This window comes from Solanum lycopersicum, chromosome 7 (genome assembly GCF_036512215.1).
Source record: "Solanum lycopersicum chromosome 7, SLM_r2.1".
Classification (NCBI taxonomy): Eukaryota; Viridiplantae; Streptophyta; class Magnoliopsida; order Solanales; family Solanaceae; genus Solanum; species Solanum lycopersicum.
In genome coordinates, this window is record NC_090806.1 from 8,207,725 (window position 1) to 8,218,901 (window position 11,177).

Sequence of the window (11,177 nt, forward strand, 5' to 3'; positions counted from 1 at the left end):
AGACTTTACCAATTTTTCTAGGCTGAAATTTTTGGGAATTTCTGATCCCATCGATAGTTTTGCAGGACGGACCCTTGTTTAGGATACGGTGCGTTGATGCCACCGTTGGTAGCACCTGCAGATTTTTCAGAAAAAATAATTTTTGGTCTGTTTTGGCTACGGGTTGTTACATTGCTATATTAGCACGCCACTGTATAGTTTCTTCACAATAAAATGGATGTTCCAGCATGTGTACCCTTATCTTTTCACTAGGTTTTGAACATGTGCGTTGCACGTGTATATCATGCTAATTAGTATAAATACTTCTAAGATATATGTGTATAATGTGTAAAATACAAGTTCTACTGATATTATGATCAAACACGTCATACAAAATAATTGTTATCTAGTGAATTTGAAAACTAAACTATAACAACTTCAATTATACAATTATTATAACATACCAAGTATTAAACTCGTTAAAAGGTCTTTTTTTAATATGTTAAAACACATAATTTAAATTCGACATTATAGTTAGAAAATATTTAAGGCCAAAATTTTCTCCTTCTTTTTAAGGAATAATACCCTTCACTTTTTTACAATTGTGTACATATGGAGAATTTTTCATCAAAGGAAAATGATATATCGTAATAGTTTTAGAGAAATTCAATCTATATATGGTTCGATTTCATTTGTTAAAAGCATGAACAAGAGCCAATTCTTTTGAATTTCACAAACAAAATTTATGTGAAAAAAGCCACTTGTCCTTGATTTACGAAGCAAGGCCTAGATATAAATTTTGTAATTTATATTAGTTTTCCTTAAAAATTTCTAAAGCCTACAGAATCATAAATTGTTTATATCATGTAGCTATATCCAACTTTGCTGAAGCATTGGAAGCGTATCCGTTCAGGAAAAAAAGTTAATGTGTTTTCATACAAGTTATTTTATATATTTCTTCAGATATGGATGTGCATAACACAAGGGGTGTTATATGAATTTATCCTAATGAAAGCGTTAGTCACTGCATCTTTGACATAATACTTGTCTACTTAAGCGAATCTTATACCAAAAAAAGGAAGTAGCAAAGTCTAATCACTTCAAAAGGATGCCTGCTGAACTCAAATTCTCAAATCTCCATTTCAAAGGCCAAAAAACTAAATAGGAGCATAAATAAAAACAAAAAATGAGCAATATTTATACAACCGACAGAAAAAAAGAAGGATTTTTCACATTTTTTGCTTATGTTACTGATCCATAACCCGTATAAAAACAAATTTCAATCGCCCACTAAACCAAAATGATTAAACAAAAAAAATCTTGTAGATATCTAACTAATGAAGAATAACATATTTAGTGTAGTCCCAAAGTGGAATCTAGGGTAACTATCCAACTAATCATAGATCAAAATTGTAGTGAGGTATTTTATTAGACCACTTCAAATCTCAACTATGTCAACACAAAACATATATTCAATCTTTGATGGATAATAGACCATCTATTTTCAATTCCCATTTCTCACCAACAAATTGAAATGTCAGTGACATTTTTGAGCAACAGAAGATACTTTAAGATGAAATTCTAAATGTGCACAATTCCATGCTCCAACAATCGACCAATTAGATTAAAAATATACTCATTGAGTATTTCTTCTGTCATATGGTCAATACCATAGAAAATGAAAAATATAATCACAATTTCAACAACATAACTATTGAGATGGAATATGTTTCATCTAGTTATGAAAATTTACTTGAGGATGTTGTTTGTGAGCATTACACTAATAGACGTCAGATGATTTTCGGATGGTGGTCAAATGACACTCGTTACTGGTTCAAGCAGAGTAATAGGATGTGAAATTGCCCTTCAATCATAGAAAATGGAATATATAAAGCAAAGTTACACAATTTAATCGTACTCTTGAAACTTATCTCTCTATAATCCATGTTTGCTATAAACAATAATACTGTCTTACACATATTAAACAATAATATATCCTATTAAAACTAATATATGTAATATATTCAATAAAAAGTGCATTCAGACGATTTTTCTACAATAAAGACTCCAACTTTAGAGTATTTACCGACTCCTGATAAAGACAATGAGACGATAGTAAATAGGAGAAACAGAGCAGCACTTCATAAATAAAGAGGAAAAATAATTACCTGATTGATGCACAGAAAAGAGTAACAGACTAATGACAATAACCTGTGTTGGAGAGATTTATATAGATGAGTATTTGAAAAGTTTACAATCAGATGAACTTGAGCCTCAAAAAAGTTTTGTCGCTTGAGCAGTAACTGTTACAGTGATCAATGAGGCATTTTTTGGAGAATTAAATTAGGTCTCTTACTATGAGCAAATTTAATTTATAATAAATTATTACTTATTAAAACTGTAGGGTCAAAACGGTAAATCAACTTTATGGTTAAACTCTTCCCACTTATTATAATATATGATATATTATGTATCCTCATTTGAAACATCTACCACACAACACAGTGAATTCCTCTTAATCTACCACCTGTTTGTATGTTTGCAGGTTCAATATCATGCATATTATTTTGATCTATCTTTCTAGGAGTGGAAACTCCATTATTCAAACTCTTATTCAAATCAATCAACCCGAGGACAAAAAATATAATTTGTATTCACTAGATAACTTAACCGACAAATAAAAAAGGCCTAATATAAAAAAGTCTGTTATCCTATCTAATCATATATTGTCACGACCCAAATCCTGGCCGCGACTGGCACCCACACTTACCCTTCTATGTGAGCGAACCAACCAATCTAAACCTTAATATTTCAATATAATATCAACATAAAGTAATGCGGAAGACTTAAACTCATTAATAAAATCAATAACTATTATTATCCCCAAAATCTGGAAGTCATCATCACAAGAACATCTATAATCAAATTACTAAACTAAGAGTATTCTAAGAAGCTAAAAATACATAAGAAGCTAGTCCATGCCGGAATTTCAAGGCATCAAGACTTGAAGAAGAAGATCCAGTCCAAGCTAGAAGCATTAGCTCACCCTGAATTTTTCGATGTAGTAAGACTGGCTTGAATTATTGTTGAGTTGAAGACGATGGCACGTTTGCTGCGCTCCACAAATAAACAAGAAGAAAACAATAAAAGTAGGGGTTAGTACAAAACACGGGTACTGAGTAGATATCATCGGCCAACTCAAAATAGAAAACAGTATGTATTAAGCAACATCATAAAATCAACTAATATCCTTAGCATGCAGCATTTACAGTTACCATAACCCTTGGTTACAACACCAAGCACATCAATGAGGACTCACACCTCCTCATCATACTCATTTAGGAATTTAGTTCATTAGATTGGATATATTAACATATTTCAAGATTCATTATCTTTATTCCCCTCGTGTCGGTACGTGACACTCCGCTCCTCAATATACTATCCTGGTGTCGGAACGTGACACTCCGATCCTCATTCTATCCTGGTACCGGAACGTGGCACCCGATCCATATTCTATCCTGGTGTCGGAACGTGACACTCCGATCCTCATATACTATCCTGGTACTGGAACGTGGCACCCGATCCATATTCTATCCTGGTGTCGGAACGTGACACCCGATCCATATTCTATCCTGGTACCGGAACGTGGCACCCGATCCATATTCTATCCTGGTGTCGGAACGTGACACCCGATCCATATTCTATCCTGGTACTGAAACGTGGCACCCGATCCATATTCTATCCTGGTGTCGGAACGTGATACCCGATCCATATTCTATCCTGGTACCAAAACGTGGCACCCGATCCCCTAATCTCACCACTTTCGTTCATCAAGCCTTCTTTTATACCAAGGCATCATCACTAACAAAGTAGATTAGGGTTTCTTTTCAAGATTTGGGATTCAATAGCTTCATCATGCTTATTTATTCACAATTACATAATCACATCATTCATGCAAGCATACAATTAAGCATATAGAAGGTTTACAATACTACTAACACATATCATTCGCTACTAAGAGTTTACTATGAATTGCATGAAAAACCATAACCTACCTCCACCGAAGATTAGAAATCAAGCAAGCAAATTCCCAAAGCTTTGTGTCCTCTTCATTTCTCCTCTTTCTCGTTCAACTTTCTCTCTCTTTCTCTTGTTCTTTCTATTTTCTTTATTTGAACCCTCTTTCTTTTACCCTAATTAATGTATAATTAAGGATAAAAGATGGCAATAATACCCCACTAATTAACTTAAGGTTACCTCTTTTAACCCCCAAGTAATTAGACTTATTAACATTAACCCACTAACTTTATAATTAAGGCAAGAATAGTCAAAAACGTCCCTTAAAACGTATCAAGAAATCCAACCCGGACTGGGATTGCGCAACCTGTGACGGGCCATCGCGCCTGCGACGGTCCGTCCTGCTGTCCGTCGCATAGTTCAGAAACTTGATTTTTGGGTGAATGGCCTGTGACGGTCCGTCACACCTGTGACGGTCCGTCCTGCCACTCCGTTACGAAGTTCAGAGGGTCGATTTTCAGTACCCAATTTCAGATTTTCTAAGTGTTTGGAAACGAGACCCTGCGACGGTCTGTCGTGCCCATGATGTTCCGTCGTGGGTTCCGTCGTCTCAGCCTATTTTTCCAGAAATAAAATCTGCTGCTCAACACGACTAAACAGGTCGTTACATTAGATACCAATTTACCCATCGTTCGTCCCCGAACGATCACAAGAAGGAAAACAAGGGTGAAAAGGAGTACCTGAATCTGTAAACAGATATGGGTAGTTTTCTCGCATATCTGCCTCCTTCTCCCAAGTGGCTTCTTCAACGGGTCGATTCTTCCATTGAACTTTGATGGATGCAATCTCCCTTGATCTCAACTTTCGAATTTCTCTATCTAGAATGGTAACAGGTTCTTCCTCATAAGACAAATTCTCATCAAGCAAAACTGAATCCCAACGGATAATGTAATTTTCATCCCATGATATCTTTTCAACATAGACACATGGAATACCGGATGCACTCCGGACAGCCCTGGACGCAAGGCTAACTCATAAGCCACCTCCCCTACTCGCTTAAGTACTTCAAAGGGACCAATAAACCTTGGGCTTAGTTTACCTCGCTTACCAAACCGCATCACCCCGTTCATTGGTGAAACTTTCAACAAGACTTGTTCACCTTCCATGAACTCTAAGTCTCTAACCTTTCGATCTGCATATTCTTTTTGTCTACTTTGCGCCGCTAGAAGCTTTTCTTGAATAGACTTCACTTTTTCCATTGAATCCCTCAAGAGATCAGTACCCCAAGGTCTAACCTCGAATGCATCAAACCAACCAATGGGAGACCTACATCTCCTCCCATACAATGCTTCAAATGGGGCCATATCAATATTTGAGTGATAGCCATTATTGTATGAAAACTCCGCTAAGGGTAGGAAGCTATCCCAATGGCCACCAAACTCTATCACACATGCACGAAGCATATCCTCTAACACTTGAATCGTCCTTTCAGACTGACCATCAGTTTGAGGATGGAACGCAGTACTAAGGTCCAACCTAGTACCCAACTATGCATGCAATGTTTTCCAAAACTTAGAAGTAAACTGCGTACCTCTATCTGATATGATGGATAGTGGAACCCCATGTAATCGAACGATTTCCGAGATATAGATCTTGGCTAACTTCTCTGCATTGTAAGTCACCTTTACCGGAATGAAATGAGCAGATTTAGTTAACCTATCAACAATCACCCAAATGGAGTCATACTTCCCCATTTTGTTTGGAAGACCAACCACAAAGTCCATTGCAATTCTTTCCCACTTCCATTCCGGAATGGGCATTCTCTGAAGTGTTCCTCCGGGCCTTTGGTGTTCATACTTTACTTGTTGACAGTTTGGACACTTGGCAATAAAGTCAACAATATCACGCTTCATTCTACTCCACCAAAAGTGTTGTTTTAGGTCACGATACATCTTGGTTGCACCCGGATGTATAGAATACCTTGAACTATGAGCCTCTGTCAGAATAGTGTTGATCAAATCATCGACGCGGGGTACACATACCCTTCCCTTGATTTTCAAAACACCTTCCTCATCGATTTGTGCTTCCTTAGCCTCTCCTCGCAATACCTTATCTTGGATTCTTCTTAGTTTCTCGTCATCAAACTGTTTTCCCTTAATCTTGTCAAGAAAAGAAGATCTTGACTCCACACTAGCCAACAATCCTCCCTTCTCATTTACTTCTAATCTCATCAAGTCATTAGCTAGAGTATGAACCTCTCTAGCCAAAGGGCGTCTAGAAGCTTGCAAGTGAGCTAGACTTCCCATGCTTCCCACATTTCTACTTAAAGCATCCGCTACAACATTCGCCTTCCCTGGATGATACAAAATAGTGATGTCGTAGTCCTTTAGTAGTTCTATCCATCTCCTCTGTCTCAAGTTCAAATCCTTCTGAGTAAAGACATACTATAGGCTACGATGATCCGTATAGATCTCACACTTAACCCCATATAAATAGTGTCTCCATTGCTTTAATGCAAACACCACCGCAGCTAATTCCAAATCGTGGGTCGGATAGTTATGTTCATGCACTTTTAATTGTCTTGAAGCATAAGCAATCACATTCTTCTCTTGCATTAGCACTGCACCCAAACCCGAATAAGATGCATCACAATAGACAATGAAATTCTTACCTTCCACTGGCAAGGTGAGAATGGGTGCGGTAGTCAATAAAGTCTTGAGCTTCTGAAAGCTTTCCTCACACTCACCCGACCATACAAATGGAACATTTTGCTTAGTCAAATTCGTCAGTTGGGAAGCAATAGAAGAGAATCCCTTGACAAATTGGCGGTAGTAGCTAGCTAACCCAACAAAGCTCCTTATTTCTGACACATTAGTAGGTATTACCCAATTCTTCACTGTCTCAATCTTAGAAGGATCCACCATCACTCCATCCTTAGAAACCACGTGCCCCAAGAAGGACACTGCATCTAGCCAAAACTCACACATAGAGAACTTGGCATAAAGCTTTTTCTCCCTCAACATTTCCAATACAATTCTCAAATGCTCTTCATGTTCCTTCTTGCTCTTTGAGTATACCAATATATCATCAATAAATACGATCACGAAGAGGTCCAAATATGGCTTAAAAATCCCGTTCATCAAGCTCATGAACGCAGCAGGGGCATTCGTAAGACCAAAAGACATCACTACAAATTCGTAATGCCCATACCTCGTTCGAAAAGTAGTCTTTGGCACATCCGTTGCCAGTATTTTCAGTTGACGATAACCAGATCTCAAGTAAATCTTAGAGAAGACACAACCACCTTGTAACTGATCGAACAAGTCATCAATGCGGGAAAGAGGATACTTGTTCTTTATGGTTACCTTGTTTAGTTCTCTGTAGTCTATACACATTCGAAAACTCCCATCCTTCTTCTTCACAAACAACACCGGAGCACCCCAAGGAGATGCACTTGGTCTAATAAAGCCTTGTTTAACAACTCTTGAAGTTGGGCTTTTAACTCTCTTAACTCCGCGGGAGCCATTCTGTAAGTGGATATACAAATGGGGCGAGTACCCGGTTCAAGGTCAATACAGAAATCAATATCCCTATCTGGTGGCATACCAGGAAGATCTGCAGGGAACACATTCAGAAACTCACGGACCACCGAAACCGACTCAATCGAGGGTACTTGGGTAGTGTCATCCTTGAGATGTGCCAAGAAAGCTAAGCACCCTTTACTAACCATCTTCTTAGCATGAAGAAAGGAGATGATACGCACCGGATTGGAAGTGTAGTCACCCTCCCAAACTAACGGATCTGTCCCAGGCTTGGCTAACGTCACCGTTTTAGCATTACAATCCAAAATCGCAAATTGCGGAGAAAGCCAAGTCATACCCAAAATTACATCAAAATCATCCATTTCTAAGATAACCAAATCTACATAAGTGTTGCTCCCCACAAATTTCACCAAACAAGACCTATATACCTTTTCAACTACCACAGACTCACCCACCGGAGTAGAAACACGAATAGGCATATCAACTAATTCACAATGTAAATTTAGACCATTAGCAAATGAGGAAGATACATAAGAAAATGTGGATCCAGGATTAAACAATACAGAAGCCATGCAATCATAAACCAGAAGATTACCTGTGATGACGGCATCAGATGCCTCCGCTTCAGACCGCCCAGGGAAAGCGTAACAATGGGCCCTATCGTTTGTCTGTCCATTGCCCCTACCATGTTGTTATGTAGTGGTTCCAGTTTGCCCATCACCTCGGCCATTTTGGTGACCACCATTACCTCGACCACCACGTCCTCAAGAATAACGGCCTCTGCCATGACCACCTCTACCTCTAACATTTGGAGGTCTGTAACTCTGTTTTAGACAATATCTCTTAATATGTCCAATCTCCCCACATCCATAGCACTCTCTGGGTTTATGCATAGGTCTCTCAGAGAAGTGTTGACCGGTTGGAGGTGGACCCCCCAACTACAGTCTATAGTGAAGACTGAATTGGTCGGACTGAGTAACTTCCCGAACCCTGTCCTCTAGTGTAAGCACCATTAAACTCACCTCCCTTTCGAAACCTTTTTGATGTTGATGTCGGGGTGAAGTCGTCTGGCTTCACTCCTTCCACTTCTATCACAAAGTCTACCACCTCTTGGAAGGATTTTGCCGTTGCCGCTATCAGTAAGGCCGAAATCCGCGATTCTGACCTCAACCCCTTCACAAACCGGCGAATTCGCTCTTGTGGACTGAAACACGGTTGGGTGGCATACCGGGATAATGCACGAAACTTAGCCTTATATGCATTGACCGACATCCTACCTTGCTCTAGGCTCAAGAACTCATCCCTTTTCCTATCCCTCAAAGTTCGGGGGATATACTTCTCTATAAACAAGCTAGAGAATGAGGCCCAAGTCATAGGTGGTGCCTCTATTGGTTGACACTCAATATGTGACCGCCACCACATTTTGGCGTTCCCTTGAAACTGATAAGTCACAAACTCCACACTAAACCGTTCTACTATACCCATCTTGTGTAGTAGCTCGTGACAGTCAACCAGAAAATCATAAGCATCCTCCGATTCAGCACCCTTGAAGGCCGGAGGTTTCAATTTCAAAAACTTACTGAAAAGTTCATGCTGATCATTTGTCATTATAGGCCCAGTAGTCAGACGTGGAAATGTGCCTATGTCCAATGAGGCATCCATACGAGGAGCCCTAGTGGCTGCATGTTGTACTTCTGAAACCGGAGGTGTTGGCGCAGAAAACACTGGAGGTGCCAGACCTTGATCAGACAACCCACTGAGATAGGCGAGAACCTGATTGATCATCTCCGGGGTAGGTTGGGGTGGCAATCCCTCATTCTGCACTTGTTCAGTTTCCCCATCCTCCCCTTCTCTTATTACTTCCTTAGTCGGTGGAGGAGTCATGCCCTAGTATCAGATTAGCTAGGTGCTCGTCCTCTTCCCCTAGAGGACGTCCTCCCACGACCCCTACCACGGCCTCTTGCCGCTGCTCTTCCTCGAGCTACAGCCCCATTGGCTGGCTCAGACGCACCAGTCCCGCCGGTGCTGATGTTGGTGCTGGCGTAGTCGTTGCTCTAGTTCTAACCATCTGCGAAATAGAGTGAAGATGGTTAGATACCAATTTGTATCACCTAGATACCAATTGGACCCAAGTAGTAGCACGAAAGAAAGAATGGAATTTTCCTAAAGTCTTATAGCCTCTCAAAGAAAAGTAAAGGCGTCCCCCTACCGTTCCTTAAGACTCTACTAGACTTGTTCTTTTGTGATGAGACCAACGAACCTAATGCTCTGATACCAAGTTTGTCACGACCCAAATCCGGGCCGCGACGGGCACCCACACTTACCCTCCTATGTGAGCAAACCAACCAATCTAAACCTTAACATTTCAATATAATATCAACATAAAGTAATGCGGAGGACTTAAACTCATTAATAAAATCAATAACTATTATTATCCCCAAAATCTGGAAGTTATCATCACAAGAACATCTATAATCAAATTACTAAACTAAGAGTATTCTAAGAAGCTAAAAATACATAAGAAGCTAGTCCATGCCGGAAGTTCAAGGCATCAAGACTTGAAGAAGAAGATCAAGTCCAAGCTAGAAGCATTAGCTCACCCTGAATTTTCCGATGTAGTAAGACTGGCTTGAATTATTGTTGAGTTGAAGACGATGGCACGTTTGCTGCGCTCCACAAATAAACAAGAAGAAAACAATAAAAGTAGGGGTCAGTACAAAACACGGGTACTGAGTAGATATCATCGGCCAACTTAAAATAGAAAACAGTATGTATTAAGCAATATCATAAAATCAACTAATATCCTTAGCATGCAGCATTTACAGTTACCATAACCCTTGGTTACAACACCAAGCACATCAATGAGGACTCACACCTCCTCATCATACTCATTTTGGAATTTAGTTCATTAGATTGGATATATTAACATATTTCAAGATTCATTATCTTTATTCCCCTCGTGTCGGTACGTGACACACCGCTCCTCAATATACTATCCTGGTGTCGGAACGTGACACTCCGATCCTCATTCTATCCTGGTACCGGAACGTGGCACCCGATCCATATTCTATCCTGGTGTCGGAACGTGACACTCCGATCCTCATATACTATCCTGGTACCGGAACGTGGCACCCATCCATATTCTATCCTGGTGTCGGAACGTGACACCCAATCCATATTCTATCCTGGTACCGGAACGTGGCACCCGATCCATATTCTATCCTGGTGTCGGAACGTGACACCCGATCCATATTCTATCCTGGTACCGGAACGTGGCACCCGATCCATATTCTATCTTGGTGTCGGAACGTGACACCCGATCCATATTCTATCCTGGTACCGGAACGTGGCACCTGATCCCCTGATCTCACCACTTTCGTTAATCAAGCCTTCTTTTATACCAAGGCATCATCATTAACAACGTAGATTTGGGTTTCTTTTCAAGATTTGGGATTCAATAGCTTCATCATGCTTATTTATTCACAATTACATAATCACATCATTCATGCAAGCATACAATTAAACATATGAAGGTTTACAATACTACTAACACATATTATTCGCTATTAAGAGTTTGCTACGAATAGCATGAAAAACCATAACCTACCTCCACCGAAGATTAGAAATCAAGCAAGCAAA